We start from the raw sequence: 12,502 nt of genomic DNA, 5'->3' as shown, positions 1-12,502 counted from the left end.
CACAAAATCTCACTGACCCTGTATATATACATTATCATCTTTAATCGATCACTTCCTTAATGATGGAAAAAGGTTATATTGTTCCTTTATTGACATGAAAAAGTGCTTCGACTCTATATACAGGAATGCATTATGGTTTAAATTATATAAACTTGGTATTAATGGTAAAATGTTGAAAATAATAAGATCTATGTACGATATTGTGAGATCAAGGGTGAGGCATTGTGGTAATTACTCTGACTTTATTAACATAGCAGTAGGCTTGAAACAGGGTGATGTGTGTTCTCCTTTGCTATATTCTTTATTTGTTGAGGACTTGGAGCTGTTTTTACAATCAAAGAATGATTCTGGTTTAACAATCATAGACATTACATTAATTGTATTACTCTATGCAGATGACATGGCATTGTTAGCTGAAACCCCGGAAAAACTGCAAAGCAATCTAGATACATTAAAACATTACTGTGACATGTGGGGTCTGAGTGTTAATACAGAAAAGACAAAAGTTGTGGTATTTCGCAAAAGAGGTCGTTTGAAAGAAAATGAACATTTCTATTATAATGGTATGAGATTAGAAGTTGTTAACCAGTTTAACTATTTAGGCGTTGTATTTAGTCACACAGGTTCTTTTAACTGTAATCAACAAATGCTTGTAGGCAAAGCACTTAAGGCTATGAATATGTTATTAAATAATATTAAATATTTTGATTTTTCTCCGAGAACTTATTTACAGTTATTTGATTCTTTTGTTAGCTCAATATTAAACTATTCGTGTGAAGTCTGGGGTATGATTAAGGCAAAGGAAATGGAAAGAGTACATCTGCGTTTTTGTAAACGTATACTAAATGTTAAAATTTCTGCGAGTAATGCAGGTGTGTATGGTGAATTGGGAAGATTTCCCCTGTATATTAATAGATATATACGAATTATGAAATACTGGTTCAAATTATTATATACTGATAATTGTATATTACAATATATATATTCAAGCTCTCTTGAAGATTGTGACAATGGTAAAACAAACTGGTCATCAAATGTCAAACTATTGTTATGCAGATATGGATTTGGTTATGTATGGGATAACCCATTTTCAGTTGAACCCAAATCCTTCATTTTGCAATTTAAACAAAGACTATTTGACAGTTTTTTACAAAATTGGCGTGAAAATGTTAATTCCAATCAAGTATTGTCTATAGTGTATAAGTATCTTAAACCGGACTTTGGATACGCTCCATACCTAAATATTACCAAGAACAAACATCATCGACATTTGCTAACAAAACTAAGAATATCGGCTCACAGTCTACGAGTAGAGTCAGCTCGATATGGCAGAAACAGGCTGGAAAGGCAAGAGAGAAAATGTCAGATGTGCAATAACGGTGACATTGAAGATGAATATCATTTTATCCTGCGTTGTGATAAGTACAAAGATATTAGAAAGGAATATATACCAAAAAAATATTCTATCAGACCAAACATGTTTAAACTGTTGGAACTGTTGAGCTCTGAAAATAACAAAGTCTTAAAAAATTTATGTAGTTTTATTGAAAAGGCGTTGAAAATGAGAACAGTTACGCTTCATGTAAGAACATAATGTCAGCATTTTAGTTCTAATTTAGTGTCAATGTCTGTTATCATACCATGAGGTAAAAGTATGATAGTTCACCTCGTTAGACTGATTTACTAGATTAGTTTATATGATTGACAAATTAGATAGATATGTTGTATTTTTTGTTTATGTATTGCAATTTAACATTCTGTAATTTAAACTGTATTTGTGTGTGTAAATAATATATTTTGACCTTGTATAATACTATCAAATGTGTTTGTATAGAATAAGAGCCATTCAGGCTCATTTCTGAAATGAATAAAAAATATATGTTCATATGTTCCTGTGCCGAATGAGATCGTGTGGTGTTGATGACCTGTTTGTTTCTCGTATATAATCTCTCACCATCTGAAAAACAAGATAGGTCTAGATGATTATATAAGATGATGTTATGATATATATCTATCTAGATTTATAAACATGTATTCTATAACTATGGATATAGATCTATAAATATGTTTTTTTCATATTTGAAACTAATATAGAGTATTTCAACTTTCCTACCCATTAAACCTACGAGATCTAGCCTATTCTGAAATTCACTAGATGTAAAATGACGCTTAAACCAAATTGCGGTTGTCTACATGCAAAATTATAACCAGCTTTGCACAAAAGTAACTCATAAATTGAAACAAAATATTGTTGGTACACTGTAAAAACTTGCCCCGTGGTGTGTGTAACAACTTGCCCCATCCCTACCTCGTGTGACATAAACCAAGGTAGACAATTCAGATGTATTATTTTACTGTTTTGACTCAAGAAATTGTACACATTATATGGTGCAAAGGTTTCATTCTGATTCGGAGCAATATATCTTAATTATTGAATAAATGAGATTTTTTTCGGAAAAATTAGGAAAATTACTTTTGAGGCTAAAATTTGACTTTTATGTAAAAGTTTCAAAAATACCTTTCTCTTGGTCTTCAGGCTTCCGGAAAAAATGGCGGTATTGAAATCCTATAGATTCTAGAAATCGATGACGTTATAAACTACGTCATCTTTTCAAAACAAGCGCTGTAACAACCTGCCCCGTGTATCAACTAGCCCCGGTCTCCCCTACTTTTTGCCAATTTTTTGTTTATTCACTAAAATCTATTGTGCAATATCGTGGGTCCTTTACCACACTGTGTTCAGTTTATTGTTTCGAATTATTCATAACCATCTTTACATGGTCCAAAATAAAAGTGTATCCCATACGGTCAGAGACCAACTTATTGGGAATGAGGTAATGTATACCTGGGAATAAGGTAACGTCTATGCGTTCATGTTAACAAACCCATGGGAAAGTGATTTTTTTTTCAAAAGTGATATTTTTTCGCTGCATTTACAGTATCGTATTATACATTTTGACAAAATTTGATACATTTTATTTGTATTGAAAAAAGCCACACGAATTACTCCCGCCATGCCATGGATGTAAACAGGGGGTCATCTCATTCACACGAAAATTACTTAAATAAAGTATCACTTTTCATATGTTTTTCGCCCGTTAGTTTGGTAGAACTAATCTTGAGAAACATGTAATTAGATATATACAAATGTAAATGTTTCGATGAAGGAAGCATGCGCGGATCCAGAGGGGGAGGGGGCCGGGGGTCAGGACCCCCTCTGGAAAATCCTTAAAAAGGGAAAGAAGACATGATAGAAAGAAAATATTTAAAAAAAAAACAACAACAAAAAACAGATAACATTAGGACCGCATTCAAAGTATATGCGACGGCTGCTACATACGACCCCAACATAATTCCTATTTATATTAATTATCTAAAAGAAACTAAGAATTTTACCTACGGGAAAGCTTGATTTTTATCATTTTCTAAAATTTAACAGGTTAGCCCATAAAACACTGTGAAAATAAGAGGTATGTTGTATATAGAATTGCAGTGAAATGGTGTTCTTAAATGCCCCTAAAATGCAGAAAATGAAGCGCTAAATTTCAAAAATTTTCTGCGGTGCGGTGTGTGTGTGTGGGGGGGGGGGGGGGGGGGGGGGGGGGGTCGGATCCCCTCTGAGAAAATCGGCGGGATCCGCGCATGGGAAGGCCGTACACGCCATAATGTTATAATGTAAGTCTATGGGAGAACAATTGGTGGTCTCTAACCATATACTCGACGCCGCATCCCGCCTTCTCATATTAACACATCCTACGACATTCATTAACTTATTCCGAGATGTACATCATTTCGTTTCACAATTAACCACGTACAGGGATGTATTTATACTGATTGAAAATAAACATTTTTGACATTCCTCATATTTACGGTTCACATTTTTGTGGTAAACTCGTACGAGGATTTGTAGGTATCTCGTCATGCTTAATAATTCAGTCAGATATTTTAGTTTTTGGAAAACCAAATAATCTTTTGTAGTCTAAATATTCCTTTGGAGGTTTGAAACTAATTTTATCTATACCGAACAACAAAAGAAACTATCCAGATGTATAACTGGGATATTTTTAATACAACACTTAAATTTATAAATTTGACTTGTTTTCTTCAGACCACATTACACTAGAAGAACTTCACGTGTTAAAAAGGCACCACAAAATAACTGTATTCTTTTGTGTTTCCATGATGGTAATTATACATGATTTGCATGAAAAATATGAGATATGCAAGAATTTAGTTTCAAACTGACAGTTAAATATATTAGGCCAAGACAATGTGTTTAATGTCTTGTCTTTAAAATTTATCGAATTAATGTAGTAATATGTACATAAATCAGTGTATTTAGTTAAATTTCAATCACACTTTGTTTCTACAGTGTAAGATAGTTCTTCTATAATCTTAAAACTATGCTGAAAAGAGCCTGACTGAATAAGTTTGCAGATAAAGTCATGAAGGCACATTTATTCAGGTAGAGCCTAAATTGTCACTAGAAAAGCTGTATATATTACCGGTATTATGTGAATGATTTTCATGAAGATTTTTTGGGCGAAAAAAGTAGGTCACTAGGTCGTGGTGGGTCTTTAAATTTACAAAATAGATCAACCGTGAAATCAATCGATATATCTAGTCCCACAATAGCCGTTTTGCACGAAATTCATGTGCCCGTGTAATTAACGATTTTCTTTGTGAAATTTTATTATCATTGAAAACATTAATGATTGGCACACTCCAAAAACAGCATAATTTTAAAGAAATATTGTTGGTTATATGGCACTACTGAATCAAATTCAGCGAGAGTGCGCAAAGGGGATGTTACAATAGCAAAACGGCTATTTTGGGACTACAGAGTTCACGGTTGATCGATGTTTTTTTTGGGTTTTTTTAAACAACACGTTAATTTCTTCAAGTGTAATTTGGTATGAAGAAAACAAGTCAAATTTATAAATTTAAGTGCTTTATTAAAAAGTGCGTGTGTTTGTGTGTGTGTTCAGGTTTAACGTATTTTTCAACAATTCTTCAGTCATATAAACGACGGTGTCTACTTGAAGCAGTGAGCACAATGCCCAACTTTATAGTGCTACCTCACTGGAATATCACGCCGTAGACACGTAGCATGATACCCCACCCAGTCAGATTATACTGATACCGGGCTGACCAGTCCTAACACTATCCTCTTAATGCTGAGCACCAAGCGAGGAAGCTACTAATACCATTTTTACGTCTTTGGTATGACGGGACCGGGGATCGAACCCACGACCTCCTGTACTCGAAGCGGACGCTCTACCACTAGGCTACCGAGGCGGTTACCAAAATCTCGTCCACTTGTATACGGCAGACGGATAAAATTATACCCGTTTCAATATGCTTCTACAAAAATGCCTTACATTCAACTTCTTCGTGTGTGACAGCTTGTGTGATTTGAAGTCGTAACAAAGATCACCAGCACGTGTGGTGCCCTACAGTGTTGTTATATCGTACTTGTCTGTTTATCTATGTAAGTTAGTTATGTATGTGTGTGTTTGTCTTTTGTACACGAGTGTCTGTGCTGCTGACGTTTACGTTGTAAGGTAACTGTGATTAATGAACGTAGCATTCCCTTTTGAATATTCATCCTTATTTTGATTAACACACATAACAATCCCTAAACGTTTATTCCTTTTCCACAGTACACCTTCACCCCTTTCCCAATACAATGCCCCCTTTTCCTACACATATATTTGCTTTTTCACTTTTGTTTGTAGTTATATTCACTTTCTTGTGTTTCTATGTATTTTATTACTTCTTACTCGAGCAGGTTTAATTTCATGATCTAGTCTTCCTCCAAGTTTCCAGCGGCGGCCGTCAGAAATGATTTCATATATTCCTTTACTTATTATATTTGGTATACACGCATAAAAATTAGTAGAAAATTTTATACAAATAAGCCAGTTTTTCCCAAAAATAATTAATAAATTTAAACTTGACCGACTGCGGAATATCATATTCAGTGTTAAGTAAAGGAACGAAATAAGGAAACATATGTATAATAATTCTGTTGTAATAATTATATAGTTTGTAGTTACTGAAGGTAATCTTGACAAAATAAATAAATTTGTATTGCATTGCATTGCATTGCATTGCATTGCTTTGCTTTGCATTGCATTGCTTTGCTTTGTGATATTTTGCTTTGCATTGCATTGCATTGCTTTGCTTTGCTTTGCTTTGCTTCGCTTCGATTTGCATTGCTTTGCTTTGCATTGCTTTGCTTTGCATCGCATCGCATTGCTTTGCTTTGCTTTGCTTTGCTTTGCTTTGCATTGCATTGGATTGCTTTGCTTTGCTTTGCATTGCATTGCATCGCATCGCATTGCTTTGCTTTGCTTTGCTTTGCATTGGATTGCTTTGCTTTGTGATATTTTGCTTTGCATTGCATTGCATTGCATTGCTTTGCTTTGCTTTGCTTCGCTTCGATTTGCATTGCATTGCTTTGCTTTGCTTTGCTTCGCTTCGATTTGCATTGCTTTGCTTTGCATTGCTTTGCTTTGCTTTGCTTTGCATCGCATCGCATTGCTTTGCTTTGCTTTGCTTTGCTTTGCATTGGATTGCTTTGCTTTGCTTTGCATTGCATTGCATTGCTTTGCTTTGCATTACTTTGCTTTGCTTCGCTTCGCCTTGATTTGCATTGCATTGTGTTGTGTTGTATTGTAAATTGTATTATATTGCAGGTAATGTTGACAAAATAAATAATTTTGTATTGAATTGCATTGCATTGCAATGCATTGTTCGAATTGCAGTGCTTTGCTTTGCATTGCATTGCTTTGTAAACTGTATTGTATTTTAGGTAATCTTGACAAAATACATAAATTTGTATTGTATTTACAGGTTATTAGCTTTGTATCGGGAAATATGCACGAGTTCTTCAGCGAAAATATTGCGCGACTTTAGGAGCGCAATATTCTTCCGCTGAAGAACGAGTGCGTATTTTCCGATGCAAAGATAATAACCTTTTTATTACATACGCATCTACACTTATAAATATGGTGTCAATAGCATAAATATGTTCAATAGGATTGACAATACTGAAGTAAATAGAAAAAAAATAATGCAACAACACACACTGAATTACGTCACGTACCCGATATGAAATTCAGGCGTCAGTGTATGGGAAAATTTTGACGTTTCCGGTACCAGTGTAACTTAACGGGGAATAGAAACGAGTATGTAATAATGTATTGTATTGCATTGCATTGCTTTGCTTTGCTTTGCTTTGTTTTGCTTTGCATTGCTTTGCCTTGTATTGTTTTGCTTTGCTTTGCTTTGCTTTGTATTCCTTTGCTTTGCTTTGTATTGTATTGTATTGCTTAGCTTTGCTTTGTATTGCTTTGCTTTGCTTTGTTTTGCTTTGTGTTGTATTGCTTTGCTTTGCTTTGTATTGCTTTGTGTCTAGCCCGCCAGAGCCAACATTTTTTAATGTATTGTCGGTACACAGTACTTAAGAGAAGCAAAATGATTAGGATAGAATAGGTTAGAGGAATGAACAAAATATTATCACTTGTCAACATCTACGTCGCCTTAATGTTTAACAGGAAATGTATGTCGTAGTGTATCATATGATCCAACAGTTCATTCTAAAACCAAGAACCGACGTGGGTTGCCTGGTCATTCCAGTTATGTGCAGGTCCAAACGTGACAAAGCGATCTGAAAACTAGATGGTAGCTATTGATATATCCTTATATATATAATAAATGGTCTATTTTTAGAAGAAAGAATGTAAAATGTAAGTTATCGTCAGTAATCAAAACCTTCCAAAACACCTTAACTAAATTTATATACAAATGATCACGTTTCCGCTTTGCGGCTGAAGAGCAAGTGATAATTTAGTTTCGATGCCAAAGTGGTTGAAATATACTGCGGAAAATTCTCATATAATTAAGAAGGGTAAAGGTATTTTAAAAATTGTTGAAGGAATTTTGTAATAATAATGGTATTCACCTAGTGAAACGTTAATGCGTATCAGATATGTTTCTGACATACTAAACTCGGTATCCTACTAGTGTTTGTTTGTTTGATTTTGGGTTTAACGCCGTTTTTCAACAGTGTTTCAGTTATGTAACGACAGGCAGTTAACCTAATCAGTGTTTCTGGATTATGTACCAGTACAAACCTATTCTCCACAAGTATCTGCCAACTTTCCCACACAATTCAGATGTGGATGACGAATTATTTTAGACACAAAGTCTTATATCAAATCGTCACAGAGAACATACGCCCACCTAGGGATTGAACTTATGACCCCGCGATCCTTATAGACCTGCGCTCTCCCGGTCCGGTGTAATGAAGTATTTCGACCCCATAGAATAATGACCCCCCCCCCCCGCCCGTCATTATTCTATAGAAAAAGTGACCCCCGGTCATAGTATTATGACCTCCAGATCATAGTACTATGACTCCCCCACGTGAAGTAAACTGAACCTCACGAAGAATATTGACTCCCATAAAAAAACGACCCCCGGTCATTTGGTCAAATGTAGTGATAACTCATGTATCTAAGGCCTAATTGCTGCATTTTATGCCCCCACTCGGGGGAGGGGGCATATAGATTTGCCCTTGTCCGTCCGTCCGTCCGTCCTTCCGTTTCACCATTAGCCCCAGATACCATCACTTGACACAGAAATCAGTGCATTCCGCAACGGGAAAAGAGATTCTATTTCTAGACGCTGTATCTTGGTGTATACATTTTTTTTCAGAAAAATAACAATTCACAATACGTTCACAAAACACACCAGTGTCAATAATCCCTGCAAACTTCGGTATGAAGTAATTCTTCAGAAGAAAACTGCATAAGAAACTGCTAGCATAGAACTTAGTATTAATAGAAGTTGCAATACTTAGCAGTGGCAGTAAAGTACGGTAGCGGCAACAAGTACGGTAGAAGCAACAATAGATAGATAGATAGTAGTAGTAGTAGTAGTAGTAGTAGTAGTAGTGCCGGTGGTAGTGGCAGTTGCAGTAGCAGCAGCAGCAGCAGCAGCAGCAGCAGCAGAGGAATAAGTGACAGCAACAACAGCAGCAGGAGGAGAAGAGGTAGATGTACAAGACGTATTAGTGGAAGCAGGTATAGTAGTATCAGTAGTAGCAGTTGTAGTAGTAGTAGTAGAAGTAGTAGTAGTAGTAGAAGAAGAAGAAGAAGTACATGTAGTAATAGCAGTAGAAGTAGCGGCACCAGTAGTAGTAGTACAATCAAAATGTTAACTAGTGGCAATGGAGGGTATTAGAGTTGTAGATCTAGTAAAATTGTCCGTTAGGTTTGGTGGGAATCACTTTTTAATACATATTATCGTCGAAAGTCTTTTAGAAGCCGGTGTTTTACACGGAAAGAGTAACTTTTTTAAATAGAATAATGTCCGGAAATCGATATTGTATGAGAGTTCGAATGTAGTAATTTCGGCAGTGAGTATTTTACATGGAAGGAGTCACTTTTTCTATAGAATAATAACCGGGGTCGTTATTCTATGAGATTCGAAGGGAGTCATCTTTAGCCTAGAGAGTCAGTATTTTACTTGGAGGGGTCAGTTTTTCTATAGAATAATGACCGGGGGTCGTTATTCTATAGAGTTTTCAAAGGGAGTCAGTTTTTTATAAGGGGAGTCAATATTTTACAGGAAAGGAGTCACATTTTCTATAGAATAGGCCTAATGACCGGGGGTCGTTATTCTATAGGGGTCGAAATACTTCATAACACCGGCAAGTTATTTAAGAAATAATATATCTCATCCAGTGATTTGTCGTTGAATAAATCACTGCTTGGAGTTCAGATGCGAAGGAATTATATCACGACGGCGTAGCCCGAGTGATATAATAATACGCATCTGAACGACAAGCAGTGATTTATTCAAGAGCAAATCACTAAATGAGATATATTATTTCGATTCTAACACGTTATAAAGGATTTTAAAGTACATCCTTGATGACATGCATTAAATATTTGCCCGTTTTCAATCGGTTTCTTTTCCAGCGCGCCGCTATGCCGCTTGACGCCGTGACGTAATAAATGTGACGTCAGAACAGTGATTTGTTGTATGATAATTCATTGCTTTCTTCCTTCTTTGTTTAATAGGAAAATGAATCGGATCGTGTTAGAATATATTAGATCTATTGATCGTTTTGAATTTCTGTTTGAATTTAGTTTTATGAATATGATAGTGTATTTATGTAGTCATGTAATAGATGTAGTTTTATATCAGGGTCTTTATCTTAACATTCTTTAAAGTATATTTTCACACTCTAGTAATCTTTCAGGGTTATTATTCTATTTCTATGCATTTTTACGTAAATTAAAACGACAAATAATGTTGTAAGGAAGTTTTAGTTTTCTTTCAAATTTCCGTAAACGGTCATATTTAAGAATAACAGTTCAAGTACTTTATAACATTTAGTTAACAACAGATCATGCTGTCATAACAAACTACTACAAAAACCACTGAAACTGGATAAACAAAAGAACAAATTTGGTATGTACTAATACCATACAGAGTAAGACTATTTGGGTCTCAGGTATTCTTGAAAGAAATACATTTTGTAGCACTCAAAACTACAGCCAACCTTTACCGAAAACGAAATAAAAGGTTTAATGTATTTAATGATTTTGTCAAGGGGAGAGAGGGAGAGAGAGGGAGAGAGGGAGAGAGTCGATCTTGTTTAAGATAAGCTTAAAGGCTCATAATGCCTTTGTTGATAGCCACAGTTTCGGTTATAAAAATAGAATATATCAAGTTCTTGTTCAGTCCTATTTTCAATTAAGAAATAATATATCTCATCGGTGATTTGTCGCTGAATAAATCACTGCTTGGAGTTCAGATGCGTAGCCCGAGTGATATAATGCTACGCATCTGAACGACAAACAGTGATTTATTCAAGAGCAAATCACTAAATGAGATATAGAGCAAAGGAGGCAATTATCGACCCCTTAAGACCATAATCTACCGTACATATTCTTACTTTCACTTTCGGAGACAAAGTGACGCATATATTTGAGACAAACTATCATTGGTCGATTTCAACCAATGAAAACACTTGTTACATTACAGAATAAGGTATGGTCTAATATTCTGTCTCGTGACATGTGTCTGCCATTATCGACCCACTTCTGCTATTATCGACCCCCTAGTTTGTTTTTTTTTTAAACTTTGAAAACACTGAAAATCAAGCATAATATTATTATTAACTTAATATTAAGTTAATTTTTATTTGTCCTTTATTGTCATAATTGCAATTTGAAATTATGCAACTGAGCATATAAACAAAGCGTCACTTTTCTACGATTTCATGGAAAATATTATTTCATGTGTGTTTTTTTTTATTTATAAATTTGGTCTTTCATACTATCACAGTTTCATATTTGGTCTTTTGACTGACAAATTGTAAATGTTAGATAATAGTTATTTGTAATATAACATTAGCCACACACAAGATCGAGATAAATAATTCAAACATTCAAACAAAGTTGATTATCCATTATTATCTACAGCCTTAACAACATATTTTAGCATTCAATTTTTATACATTTAAAATTAACTTTTTTAAGTCCTCTGGAGTCAACAAGTGAAGTTCTGGTTGCTTAGTACATTTAATGTGCCACCATCCTGGGCATTCATCACAGCCTTTTCACTCATTTGGCTTCCCATTAGACTGACCACACCCCTGACATTGGTCTAAGCTGTCTGCACTGTCCATCATCATTTTGTCCATCAGAGGAATCGTCAAAATCGTCATAACTGTCACTATCGTCATAAATGATAGAAACATCAGACTATGACGAACTTTCAGAGACTCTGCGCTTTTTTCTTTTTATTTTAGGAGATTTTTAATCCTTGTGATCAACTAAAATGTGCATTCATAACTTTATCATGAGTCATCACAGAACATTAGGGTTTCTAACTGACCAATCAGAGAGCTGCATTTTAGAGTACCTGCCAGTTTCCACTTTGGTATAACAAAGTATATTTACAATGAACATAATAGTGACTTTAGAAATAAATATCACACTATTTTAGAAATAAAATCAAGATTTTTCACTGCACACGCTTCAGATGATGCTACAAACAACAAAACTTTGAAGTTTCATTGAAATGTTATATTGATTTAATACCTTTATTTTAGTTAAAAGTTTGAGATTTTACACTGAGAGTCTATGATAAAGTCCGAGTAAAATGTAATCAATACCCAAGTGAAAATAAGTATCATTCCACAATGTTTTGGACATGTTAAAGTTATGAATTAAGTGCTTTTCTCAAAGCAACAAGAAATTATATAAATTTAATTAATTGGGGGTCGATAATAGCAGAAGGTCATATTTTCAATCTGCTATTATCGACCCCCACATAATCTTTCCAGAAGTTGCAAGAGACTACAAAAATGGCTGATAGAAATGGGTTCTATATGTGTATAGTAGGATTAAATACAAAATTAAACTGATTCGATCCATAAAAACGGTAAATTTCATTTAACAGAAACATACCTACCTTA

At 34.7% G+C, this 12,502-nt stretch overlaps 2 protein-coding genes across 2 annotated transcripts in view; both read right to left on the bottom strand.

Annotated features, from left to right (window-relative positions):
- The window catches only part of LOC123543606 (uncharacterized), a 172,709-nt gene that overhangs the window by 50,780 nt on the left and 109,427 nt on the right, over positions 1–12,502 (bottom strand). The gene's annotated exons all lie outside the window — the stretch shown is intronic.
- The window catches only part of LOC123547304 (vacuolar protein sorting-associated protein 52 homolog), a 182,694-nt gene that overhangs the window by 150,647 nt on the left and 19,545 nt on the right, over positions 1–12,502 (bottom strand). The gene's annotated exons all lie outside the window — the stretch shown is intronic.

This window comes from Mercenaria mercenaria, chromosome 15 (genome assembly GCF_021730395.1).
Source record: "Mercenaria mercenaria strain notata chromosome 15, MADL_Memer_1, whole genome shotgun sequence".
NCBI classification, from domain to species: Eukaryota; Metazoa; Mollusca; class Bivalvia; order Venerida; family Veneridae; genus Mercenaria; species Mercenaria mercenaria.
This window is presented reverse-complemented; position numbering and strand designations above follow the sequence as displayed.